Genomic DNA, 13,600 nt, shown 5'->3' on the forward strand with positions numbered 1-13,600 from the left:
AAGTTAGAGATTGCTTTGACCAACGTCTGTGTCAGTGTTCAGTCTCTCAGCCACGCGTGGATATTAACCCCTGGGGGGGGTACATTGATCTGGAACACCAGAGTGTATCTAAAATGCCCTAATTTAGGGCTGCTTTAACACATCAACACAAATTTGTTATATTTTTCTTCATGTTTTGATTTGGAATAGAATGTGTAGTGTTTCCAATGCATTTGTGTGTATAGAAACAAAAGCTATTAGAAGGATTTTGAGCTTTATTCACTTTTTTAAACACACTGCTATTATTTTGAACACAACTGTATACAATATCTTGGGATCCATATTTCAGCAAACCCAGGCGAGCTATTGGCTCTCAATTACACCCCCCTCTTACAATCTGTACGTATGCAACTTAGATCTCAAAAAATCCCATTTATCTCCTGGATTGGAAAAAAGAACTTCCTTAAGACATACATAGTCCTCAAGTTCCTTTACCTAATGCAATCGATCCCTATTTGGGTTCTACTAACCTATTTCACTGAAATCCGCAGGCTATTCTCCTCCTTCCTCTGGGGTGGGAGATCTCCTAGAATTACATATTCAATTCTTACTAGGGAGAAAAGATTTGGGGGCTTTGGGCTACCCCACCTGTACATATACTACAAGGCAGTGCAAGTGACTAGAGACATATCACTACTCACAACCTACTCCCCCGACCTTTGCTCAGATCTTGAACAATGTCTCCTGACCCTGGCGGAAAAACTAGTCCTATGGGGGATACGACAGGTCTCATCTAGCGCTTTAACTCAATCCCCCCTGATGAAACCTGATAATATGATCCACACTCTTCAAATCGCAGGAGCTTAGATTTCCACTCTCCAATAACCCTCTAGCTTTACTACAAGCCTATATCCACCCTCAGCTTTAAGAGCCCTCTGGAGTATGGTCAATGCTAGCTAATGTCTCTCTGAAAGAGATCTCCCAGACCGATAGCTCATTGGATTGGGACAAAGTATTAAACTTACCCAGAATATTAGCAGCACCATTTTTACATCTTCTCGACTTTCGCAGGGACATGAGAAAGCTCACACTGCCTTGCATTTCCTCCACCACACCCACCTGGCCAGAAAAGCTAATCTCTGTACAGCAACTTCCCAAACGCCTATTATCTCTTTCTTATAAATCGCTCATATCTGTTGTACCACCTAGGTTATACTTCCTAGCGGCATGGGAGACAGAACTTGGGATAACCCTTTTTAGACCCTGAAAAGGCTTTCATTTTGTCTCATTCCCATGGGTTTAATAGGTGCAAAAGAACTCGTACAAGTTACTGACTAGGTGGTACAAGACCTCAGAATTCCTTCATAGGTTGAATGCTGATATACCCGATTCATGTTGGAGGGGTTGTGACGGAATAGGGTCCCTATCTCATATCTGGTGGACTTGTCCACGCATTCAACCATTTTGGTCAGAAGTGGAGAAGGTAATAAACTGCATTTGCCCTACAACCCAGATCCCAAACTGTTATTACTTTGGTGTCCAAATACCAACTTCAACCCTACCAACCATAACTTACCTACTATGCTCATGACGGCTGCCCGGTTACTCATACCGTATCTATGGAAGAGCAGCTCCGCACCCACTTTGTCGGCATGGGTAGACAAGGTAGACCAATTATTCCGCTTTGAGGAACTAGCAAATTGGGAGACCCATACCAATCAAAATTCCTGAAGATTTGGAACCCATGGAAGACATATATAGTTTTTGGCTCTTAACTAAGATATAATCACAGTCTTAAGTACCAATAATGCTTATCTGCCTGCCGACCCAGCTGACATCGTGAGAAAACTGCAACCACATAAGCATTTGCCATGCCCCAACATGGGCCCCGCGCCCTGGTTGGGATATGATCAAGCGACCCCAGACCCCGCCCGCTGTATCAGCTGCTACATAGGTTCTCCTTCCTTAACTCATCATATACATTATGTAGCAATAGACTCTACCTACCCTTCCCCGCCAACCCCACCTCACTTCCTATGACTACCCTCTTATCCTCTTCTCTCCTGCCTTGAATTTACATTTAAAAAAAAAGTATATATAGAGAGTTTTGCTGGTGTGCCATACCTCCTGTAGGCCACCCAGACTATATAGTCCAGCCCATCTTCTTACTCCCAAACTGGAGGCTTATAGGTCTTTGCTGGTATGCCATACCTCCTGTGGGTCTTCCAGACAATATCGTCCAGCCCATCTTCTCACTCCCACCAGGGCTTTGCTGGTGCGTTATGCTTTCTGTAGGCAAATAAACCAGACATAGCCACAGAATTAGTTCACCATGCATGCATAGTCACCCAAGTATACCGCCATCCAGACACGGCGGCACATCAGACACGGCAGGTCACGTAGACACCTACTCAGAGCCCAAGTACAGTCATCCAAACGCAGTTGGCATCCAGAAAGGCACAGACCCAAAGGGTAGCAAGCCAGAAAGGCACAGACCCAAAGGGCAGTCAGCGACAAAGGCACAGTTCCAAAGAGCAGCCAGCCAGAAAATTACAGACCCAAAGGGCAGCTAGCTAGAAAGGCGTTTGGCGAAGCAGGCAGAGACACAAAGGCATTTGGCCAGATAGGCATAGAACGCAAAAGGTATTTAACCATGCAGGCAACAGCATTCAGCCGCCAGGAAGACCTGAAGCCATCAGGCCGCCATCCAGGCCCTGAAGCCATCAGGCAGCCAAATCAAAGATTCAAACGTATAACCTAAATTCAATCCATCATAAGGTGTTCCCTGTTTCGCAGCCCGAAGGCTGCATGCTGCCAGCTCTTTTGTCCAGAGGACAGGAAACCACACTGAAGGAGAAAGTGGGTATTCCCTTTTTAATTGCTCTGAGGCTTCCTGTTTGTCAGGGCGGATCCATCTCTCTATATGATGCTGTCATGGGTGAAGGGAAAAACCAGGATTGGAGCCTACACAGAGATAAATTATAATGCAGAGATTTCAACCTGTTTTGTGTTTAGACCCACACTTGGTTTTGGCTTACAATGGCCTCATGCACATGGCCGTTGTTTTTGTCCGCATCCGAGCCGCAGTTTTGGCGGCTCGGATGTGGACCCATTCACTTCAATGGGGCCACAAAAGATACGGACAGCACTCCGTGTGCTGTCCGCATCCGTTGCTCCGTTCCGAGGCCCCGCTAAAAAAATATAACATGTCCTATTCTTGTCTGCGTTTTGTACAACATGCTGCTGAGTCTCCCAGCAGGCAGACATGTCACTCAGGACAGCACTTGTATTAACTCCCTTAGCAGTGTCATTATACAGCTGGGACTTGTAGTTCTACACATACAACATGCTGCAGAGTCTCCCAGCAGGCAGACATGTCACTCAGGGCAGCTCTTGTATTCACTCCCTTAGCAGTGTCATTATACAGCTTGGACTTGTAGTTCTACACATACAACATGCTGCAGAGTCTCCCAGCAGGCAGACATGTCACTCAGGGCAGCTCTTGTATCCACTCCCTTAGCAGTGTCATTATACAGCTGGGACTTGTAGTTCTACACATACAACATGCTGCAGAGTCTCCCAGCAGGCAGACATGTCACTCAGGGCAGCTCTTGTATCCACTCCCTTAGCAGTGTCATTGTACAGCTGGGACTTGTAGTTCTACACAAACAACATTCTGCTGAGTCTCCCAGCAGGCAGACATGTCACTCAGGGCAGCTCTTGTATTCACTCCCTTAGCAGTGTCATTATACAGCTTGGACTTGTAGTTCTACACATACAACATGCTGCAGAGTCTCCCAGCAGGCAGACATGTCACTCAGGGCAGCTCTTGTAGCCACTACCTTAGCAGTGTCATTATACAGCTGGGACTTGTAGTTCTACACATACAACATGCTGCAGAGTCTCCCAGCAGGCAGACATGTCACTCAGGGCAGCTCTTGTATTCACTCCCTTAGCAGTGTCATTATACAGCTGGGACTTGTAGTCCTACACATACAACATGCTGCAGAGTCTCCCAGCAGGCAGACATGTCACTCAGGGCAGCTCTTGTATTCACTCCCTTAGCAGTGTCATTATACAGCTGGGACTTGTAGTCCTACACATACAACATGCTGCAGAGTCTCCCAGCAGGCAGACATGTCACTCAGGGCAGCTCTTGTAGCCACTCCCTTAGCAGTGTCATTATACAGCTTGGACTTGTAGTCCTACACTTACAACATGCTGCAGAGTCTCCCAGCAGGCAGACATGTCACTCAGGGCAGCTCTTGTAGCCACTCCCTTAGCAGTGTCATTATACAGCTTGGACTTGTAGTCCTACACATACAACATGCTGCAGAGTCTCCCAGCAGGCAGACATGTCACTCAGGGCAGCTCTTGTATTCACTCCCTTAGCAGTGTCATTATACAGCTGGGACTTGTAGTTCTACACATACAACATGCTGCAGAGTCTCCCAGCAGGCAGACATGTCACTCAGGGCAGCTCTTGTATTCACTCCCTTAGCAGTGTCATTATACAGCTGGGACTTGTAGTCCTACACATACAACATGCTGCAGAGTCTCCCAGCAGGCAGACATGTCACTCAGGGCAGCTCTTGTATTCACTCCCTTAGCAGTGTCATTATACAGCTTGGACTTGTAGTTCTACACATACAACATGCTGCAGAGTCTCCCAGCAGGCAGACATGTCACTCAGGGCAGCTCTTGTATTCACTCCCTTAGCAGTGTCATTATACAGCTGGGACTTGTAGTTCTACACATACAACATGCTGCAGAGTCTCCCAGCAGGCAGACATGTCACTCAGGGCAGCTCTTGTATCCACTCCCTTAGCAGTGTCATTATACAGCTGGGACTTGTAGTCCTACACATACAACATGCTGCAGAGTCTCCCAGCAGGCAGACATGTCACTCAGGGCAGCTCTTGTATTCACTCCCTTAGCAGTGTCATTATACAGCTGGTACTTGTAGTCCTACACATACAACATGCTGCAGAGTCTCCCAGCAGGCAGACATGTCACTCAGGGCAGCTCTTGTAGCCACTCCCTTAGCAGTGTCATTATACAGCTGGGACTTGTAGTCCTACACATACAACATGCTGCAGAGTCTCCCAGCAGGCAGACATGTCACTCAGGGCAGCTCTTGTATTCACTCCCTTAGCAGTGTCATTATACAGCTGGGACTTGTAGTCCTACACATACAACATGCTGCAGAGTCTCCCAGCAGGCAGACATGTCACTCAGGGCAGCTCTTGTAGCCACTCCCTTAGCAGTGTCATTATACAGCTGGGACTTGTAGTTCTACACATACAACATGCTGCAGAGTCTCCCAGCAGGCAGACATGTCACTCAGGGCAGCTCTTGTATTCACTCCCTTAACAGTATCATTATACAGCTGGGACTTGTAGTTCTACACTTACAACATGCTGCAGAGTCTCCCAGCAGGCAGACATGTCACTCAGGGCAGCTCTTGTATTCACTCCCTTAGCAGTGTGATTATACAGCTTGGACTTGTAGTCCTACCCATACAACATGCTGCAGAGTCTCCCAGCAGGCAGACATGTCACTCAGGGCAGCACTTGTATCCACTCCCTTAGCAGTGTCATTATACAGCTTGGACTTGTAGTCCTACACATACAACATGCTGCAGAGTCTCCCAGCAGGCAGACATGTCACTCAGGGCAGCTCTTGTAGCCACTCCCTTAGCAGTGTCATTATACAGCTGGGACTTGTAGTCCTACACATACAACATGCTGCAGAGTCTCCCAGCAGGCAGACATGTCACTCAGGGCAGCACTTGTATTCACTCCCTTAGCAGTGTCATTATACAGCTGGGACTTGTAGTCCTACACATACAACATGCTGCAGAGTCTCCCAGCAGGCAGACATGTCACTCAGGGCAGCACTTGTATTCACTCCCTTAGCAGTGTCATTATAACGCTGGGACTTGTAGTCCTACACATACAAAATGCTGCAGAGTTTCCCAGCAGGCAGACATGTCACTCAGGGCAGCTCTTGTATCCACTCCCTTAGCAGTGTCATTATACAGCTGGGACTTGTAGTCCTACACATACAACATGCTGCAGAGTCTCCCAGCAGGCAGATATGTCACTCAGGGCAGCTCTTGTATTCACTCCCTTAGCAGTGTCATTATACAGCTGGGACTTGTAGTTCTACACATACAACATGCTTCTGAGTCTCCCAGCAGGCAGACATGTCACTCAGGGCAGCTCTTGTAGCCACTCCCTTAGCAGTGTCATTATACAGCTGGGACTTGTAGTTCTACACATACAACATGCTGCAGAGTCTCCCAGCAGGCAGATATGTCACTCAGGGCAGCTCTTGTATTCACTCCCTTAGCAGTGTCATTATACAGCTGGGACTTGTAGTCCTACACTTACAACATTCTGCAGAGTCTCCCAGCAGGCAGACATGTCACTCAGGGCAGCTCTTGTATTCACTCCCTTAGCAGTGTCATTATACAGCTAGGACTTGTAGTCCTACACATACAACATGCTGCAGAGTCTCCCAGCAGGCAGACATGTCACTCAGGGCAGCTCTTGTATTCACTCCCTTAGCAGTGTCATTATAACGCTGGGACTTGTAGTCCTACACATGCAAAATGCTGCAGAGTTTCCCAGCAGGCAGACATGTCACTCAGGGCAGCTCTTGTATTCACTCCCTTAGCAGTGTCATTATACAGCTGGGACTTGTAGTCCTACACTTACAACATTCTGCAGAGTCTCCCAGCAGGCAGACATGTCACTCAGGGCAGCTCTTGTATTCACTCCCTTAGCAGTGCAGGGGGAGGGGCAGAGATTGTTTTTATTGTAAATAAACAAAGGGCCAGAAGAGAACCAGGGAAATAGATTTTTTTTGCCTAAAACTTGCTTAGCTTAGTTATATATTGCTGACCATCAGATTTACAGTGCTATATTTATTTCCATAACTTGGACAACCCCTTTAAAAGGGTTTTCTGAGGTTTTTTTTTACACCTGGGACCACCACTGACCTGTGAACCCCACAGCCTTACAGCTCACCAAGCACAGCGCCGTACATTGTATAGTGGCTGTGCTTGGTATCGCAGCTCAGCCTCGTTCACTTAAATGAGGCTGAGCTGCTCCTAGGCAACGTGAATGATGAACTTGATGTCACTGGCCTAGGAAAAGCAGCAAGAAGGCTGAGGTGCTCACAGGAGATCGAAGGGGTTCCGGGTGTCAGACCCCCACTGATCAGATACTGATGACCTATCCTGAGGATAGGTCATCAGTAAAATAAAAAAAAATCTTGGAAAACCCATTAATAATAAAAGGGCCCCACTGGTTTAGAAAACCATCAGCTTCAAACATAAATCTACTGTAAAACAAAGCTTTGGCTCTCTAATGTGTTTGAGTCACAACACAATGTGTGAACTTGGCCTACGGGTACGGTAAGTTTTCATGTCCTTATAATGGTGCAACAGAAAGCTATAATTGTAACTGTAGTTATGCCAGGATGACAGCTGTGTTCTTTATTTTAAATATATTGTTCCAGGAATATTCCTGGAATTATTTTTACAGTAATCTGGGTAAAAGTATCACCGTTTTTATTACCTATGAATTTTTACTGCTTCTGTTTTGAAAAGTGGCAAGTCTGCAGCCACATAGTGATCGATAAAGAGAATGTTTTACAAATTACAGAAAATGCAGCATGCCATTTTAAGTCTTTGTCACACTTCAGTGAATCATAGATATGTGCTGTTAGTACTCACCACGGACAGCACATGTACCCATTGATTGAAATGTGTTAGTTCACACATCAGTGGTTTTCCACTGACCGTGATTCAGTGGAAAAATCAAGGAGACATGCACCACTTTGGTCCGTGATAAGTCCCATTGAAGTCTATGGGTCTGTGAAAATCACTGACACAACGTGTTCTGTCAGTGGTTTTTCACGCACCATAAAAGAAGCCTTATTTTGGGTATACATTCTTTACTACCATTTGCAGGCATGCATAGCAAAGAAAGTTATAAGAATTCTAACAAAACAACCCTAAATGTGCCCATACGCAAATAAAGAAATGTCAAACCCATTCATTTTGGACAACTAATGTGTCTGGGGTCTCCCCACCATTCCACGGCAAAAAATGTTGGGCAAAAGAAGGATCAAGCATGAGATGTTACGATCTTTAAAATTATTTTAAGATTTAAAAAAATGTTGTAGTCATCACATTTTTACAACTCTACAACAATTACGCCACCCCAAATACTACTTTTACAGACCAGGCTTACATTCCCGTCTGTGATTTAGTAGTGCAGTGAGGAATGGGGCCTTTGCTGCAGTATTATATAACAACTCTGGGCGGAATAGTTTTTAAACAGTTCTTAAAGGGTTTCTGTCACCACCATTTTTGCTGTTAAACAGGCTGAAATTATACATGTGCAAATGTCACCTGAATTTAACTCTGCTATTCTTTTTTTTCAGTGTGCCCCTGTTTTTGTGCAATTATAACTTTTATTACGTATATGCAAATTAGCCTCTAGGAGAAAGGGGGAGGGGCGTTGCACCTGCTCCTAGAGGCTCCATTCTCCCACCTCATGTCACGCCCTTCTACTTTTGATTGGAAACACAAATGGGGTTAGTCAGCACATCCCAATGCGCAGGTGCACGCTGCTATGACTGAAAACAAACATATAATGCAACAGCTCTCTGCGAACCAAATAAAGTACAAAAACATATTATAATGCTTATGCTATGCTAATAAAGTAGAGATGCTTGGCAAATACATTTTGTACAAAATTATTTGAGCCCGTCTGCCGCACTTCAAGGCGATCTCTGTAGGACGGGAACCTAACACTAAGTTCTACCTGTTAAGTGCCATGACAGCGACCATGAAATTCAGGGGGTGTAGGTTCCACATGCATGCTGGGTCCCCTTTGATTTTTATCATTTTTGGCGCCAAAATGGCCCCTATTGAATACAGGGGATGCAAGTACCAACATGGTCTCCCCCTGTCTGCCGGGGAAATCTCGCGCTTGCACCGTCCTGTTCAGTATTAGTCACAGGCGCAGTGAGGGAAGGACACTCACCGACTTCCTCACTGCACCTGCAATGAATACTGAACGGGAGGGCGCAGGCGTGAGATTTCCCCGGCAGACAGGGGGAGACCAACACTGGCCTTGTCCTGTCAATCAAGAGTAGAAGGGTGTGACATGACGTGGGAGAATGGAGCCTCTAGGAGCATAATGTCAGCCTGTTTAATAGCAAAAATTGTGGTGACAGAAACCCTTTAAAAGAAGGGAAGAGAGTGCAGCATCTCGTAGGAGACAATGCAACCATAGGGACAGATATTTGACGGGGTTGTTCATCTTCGGAGGCTTTTCTGGCAAACCCCCCACCCCAACATTGCTGGACCTGTCAAGGAAAGCATAATGACCTGCCTCCTGCTGCTGGGTTCCGGCTTCTCCGGTCCCCCACCACCTCACTCTGTCTCCACATGTTAACAACATGGATCACGTGGCCGCCGCAGCCAATGACATATCATGTGTCATGCATGGGCCAAAATAAAAATAAAAAAATTATCATAATTATCATCCAGAAAGGAAAAGGATAAGCAGGCACACTCTAAGTTGGGTACAATGTATTAATTTATTTGTATTCTGGTGGTTGTGAGATCTGGTGGATGGATATCGTATCAAATGTGAGTGGAAGGGTGTCCTTTTTAATAAATAGTAAAAGGATATAAAAAATGTAGAATAATAGGTGATCACCACTGGGTTGGAGGTGATGGATATCCTGGAAAAATACCTAGATAAAAAATCCTTAGATAAAAATGTTCAGAAAGTCTTTCATAAACAGTTTTCATATAATAGTAGCCACTGATCAGAAGATAAAATCAAGTAAAAGATGCGCAGGATAGTCCTTCATAAGAAAAATGATCGCTGTACAGAGAATTAATATCGAATGGTGCCCCTTTATGTGCTTGTGGCTCAGTTTGTGGGGTATATTATAGATATCAATCGCCGCTCAGCAGAGGATAAATAGTGCGCCTTTTCAATATGTTTTGGTGAAATAAGCAAGTACATGTAGTTGCAATTCAGAGCTAATGACAATATGTAACTGTTAGTAGTTATATTCCATATGTCAAGCTGTGGACGAAAGGGATGCTCTGTGCCTGAGTGCGGCGTCCTGCACTGTCTCTGGCTACAGAGGTCACTTACCCTTCCCGGCGCTAGTTGTGTTGGATCCTCTGATAATAGTCGGCTGTTCCTGGGAGGCTGTTTCAATCCAGTCCAGTTCTCAGGAGTCGGCGGCGTGTCTCGTGTTGCCTAGGACGCCAGGGGGCGTGGTTCGACCGTCTGGAGAGTGACGTAAGCGGTCACGTGATCGCGGACTTTTTTCAAGCTTGTTAACGGTGTTTCTCCTGCTCTGTTTTCGAGTGGTGAATGTTCCAGTAATCCTCAGCTTCTTAAATGCGTTTCGAGAGTCTATCCCTTACTCACCCATGCTTCTGACTGGGTGAGTCAGATCAAGCAGTTCTGCACCTCTACCATTTACCTGAGTGGTGGATCCGTCTATTCCATATATTTACCATAATTATCATCCAGTATGGTGGACAAACAAAAAACAATGCCAAAAATGCTTTTTGTTTTATTCTGGCTCCCAAAAAACACACTAAGAGTCTAAGAAGTGATTAAATTGGCAACAATGGAAACTATGTCACCCTGCAAAAAAAATAAAAAATCCCTCATAGAAGAACCAAAAAACTAATAAAAAAAAATTGGATTTTTTGTACTCACCGTAAAATCCTTTTCTCGTAGTAGGCATTGGGGGACACAGCACCATGGGTATATGTCCAACTACCACTAGGAGGCACTAGACACAAAAAGTGTTGGCTCCTCCCCGTTGGGCTATACCCTCTCCACAGGCACAAGGCTATTCAGTTTGTACAAAAAGCAGTAGGAGAGAGAAAAAAAGCAAGGAACCAACAACTCCCGTACCGGGAAAGATCAAGAGACCAGCCCGGAAAATCGGAAGTAAAAACATAGGGTGGGATCTGTGTCCCCCAATGCCTACTACGAGAAAAGGATTTTACGGTGAGTACAAAAAATCCAATTTTCTCGTGCATGGCATTGGGGGACACAGCACCATGGGACGTCCCAAAGCAGTCCCCGAGGGTGGGAAAAGAACAGCCATGCCACCGGTTGGGTATACAGGTGCAGGAGAACCATGTGACCCAACAGGAGAAAACACGGAATGGGCAAGAGGTTCCATAACAAGGAAGAAACCTCAAGGAAGAATCAGAGAAGACTGTCAGCACCCCAGGAAAAATGCCTGGAAGAAAATCCCAAATGCAAGAAGGCGGCAAAAGGGAACACCGAGCTCAGCCAAGGGCTGGAGAAAAAATTAGGACAGCACCGCGTGTTGGGACTACCTAACGCTCTAAATTGTCTCAGACCCAAAGAGCGAAAAAACCTGTGGCCAACCCCTGACAGGCCAGGGGAGAAAGGAAACAAGGAATTACTGGAAGCCAAACGAGTGAGTGAAGCCGTAGCAAGGCTCACATGTGAAGGGAGAAGGTCTCCCCTCACCGCAAGGCAGATGATGAAGTTATGCGCCCTATTTAAAAGGCGAAAACCCAAGGCTGCTAGAGGAAACCGCCAACCCTTGGAGAAGGAGGGGGTTGTAGGTAAAAGCCAGGAAAAAAGAGTAAGACCTGCGTCCCAAAAACAGGAGATGAGGCCCGAGCCTCGGAAAACAAGATATCACTGTGAAGCGTAAGACCAGAGGAAACTCTGGGCATGTGAAGCATTAGGGAAAAAAGGAACCAGATACAGGCCCAGGAAATCTCAGCAGGACACACTGGACTGAAAGACATGGAAGTAGAAGGAGAGTACTCCAACCGCCTAAGGAGGAAAGGTTCTACAACAGGAGGAGGTCCCTCCCGAAGGAGACCATACGGCGGAATTGCAAACCGCTGTGCTAAGCCACTCAATACCAGGTACTTGACGTGGGAGGATGGGAAAAGAGACACGAATCCCAAGAAGACCACAAGGTTATTGGAACCCAAAAAGGGAACAATCAACCCAGGCCCCGATCCCCCCAAAAAAAAAAAAAACGATTGCCATGCAGAACCTGAGTGGTCAAATAAACGGGGACCAGGGACTCCAGAAGGAGTACCCGGGATGGGCTCACAAGGAACCAGGAGCTGAACCACCAGAACACAACGCAAGCCAGAATATCCAGGAAAGGAGAGATGAAACTACCATAGGGGAAGGGACCTTGGCCATGGACAACTACCCATTCCAAGAACAGTGACTAGCAAACTGTATACATTGTCCCAGAGAGGACAAGTACAGCAGCTCGGGATGTACCACTAAATTGACAGACATCCATATGCATAAGGAATGCAGAAAGTCGCCATGAAAAAGCCGGGTGAGACTACACAGAAATGTAGAAACCAGCCGCGACCGGCGTACTGAAAACTCCCAGGGGGGAGAAAGTACCTGACAGGTGCAAACGACGGCAAGGTCCAAGGGGACTGCCCCTCTGTCATGTAGTACAACTAAGCAGAGAATATAAGGGAATACCGAGAACACCTGGACCCAGAAGGAACTACGGGACCCTGTCCGATGCCAGAGCAACCAGCTGAAAAATTACCTACCAGGCAGGTGTGTGGCGCTCAGTGGTCCTGTCCCTGACCCGTCAGGGAGGACGTCCAGCGATGAAAAATGCTGATGACCCCAGAAGGATTCCATGTGGCAGAGGACATCCAGCGATGACCGAAAACTGCTGCAGCGGCCGATGCTCACCAGCTACGTGCCCCAACAATGGTAGAAGATCCAGTGGCGATCCCTGTACTCCACCAGGAATAGGATTTGGTCAGGGGACACAATGGGGTCTGGAAAGAGGTACTGCACACAAGCAGGGACAGGCCGACCGCATGGCAGCCTTCGTAGACAGCGGACGCACGTGAAAAGACGTGGCGATCCGAGGAGAGGCTGGGAGAGGAGACCCTCATAGAGCAGCCAGCAGAGGCTGTCATATCTGGACCCGGATGCCATGTTCCCCAAAGAGGTGCTGCAGCAGCTATAGAGGCTGCAGGAGAAATGAAGCAATTGAGGAGGGGTGGGGGGGAACGACTTGAGTGATCCCTATGTACAGCATTAGCTGCCTTCACACAGTACATAGGACAATGACCTAAAGGGGGTCTGCAGTTCTTTTAAAAATGAGGATCTATCCACTGGATAGATAACCCACGATAGACCAGTAAAGGGTGGAGGAGATAGCCCCTCCCGAGGGCCGGGCGGGGTCAGAAAAAGCCCGGGAAGCAAGGAGGAGGGGCCGGGAAGATCGCGGCCTAGCAGGCCCAAAAGCCGGGGCCTCGATTTATGAGGCGGCCGGGAATGGAGCGAGGGGGGCGGGACGAATCGCGGCCGACCGAGGGGCCTCCGGACCCACAAAACTAGGTGAGGAGGGTGGGGGGGGGGGGAGCGACGCCTGGGGGTGGGCGGAACAGGGCAAACAGAGCACCTGGGAGCCGGGAACGGGCCATGGAAGATGAGGCCTAGTCCCTGCAAAAGCCGGGGACTAAAGTAGCGGGGAAGGCCCAGGAGAAGCGACGCCTGGACTGTGTGGCCAGGGAGGA

The sequence above is a fragment of the Bufo bufo genome, chromosome 3 (assembly GCF_905171765.1).
Source record: "Bufo bufo chromosome 3, aBufBuf1.1, whole genome shotgun sequence".
In the NCBI taxonomy this organism is placed as follows: Eukaryota; Metazoa; Chordata; class Amphibia; order Anura; family Bufonidae; genus Bufo; species Bufo bufo.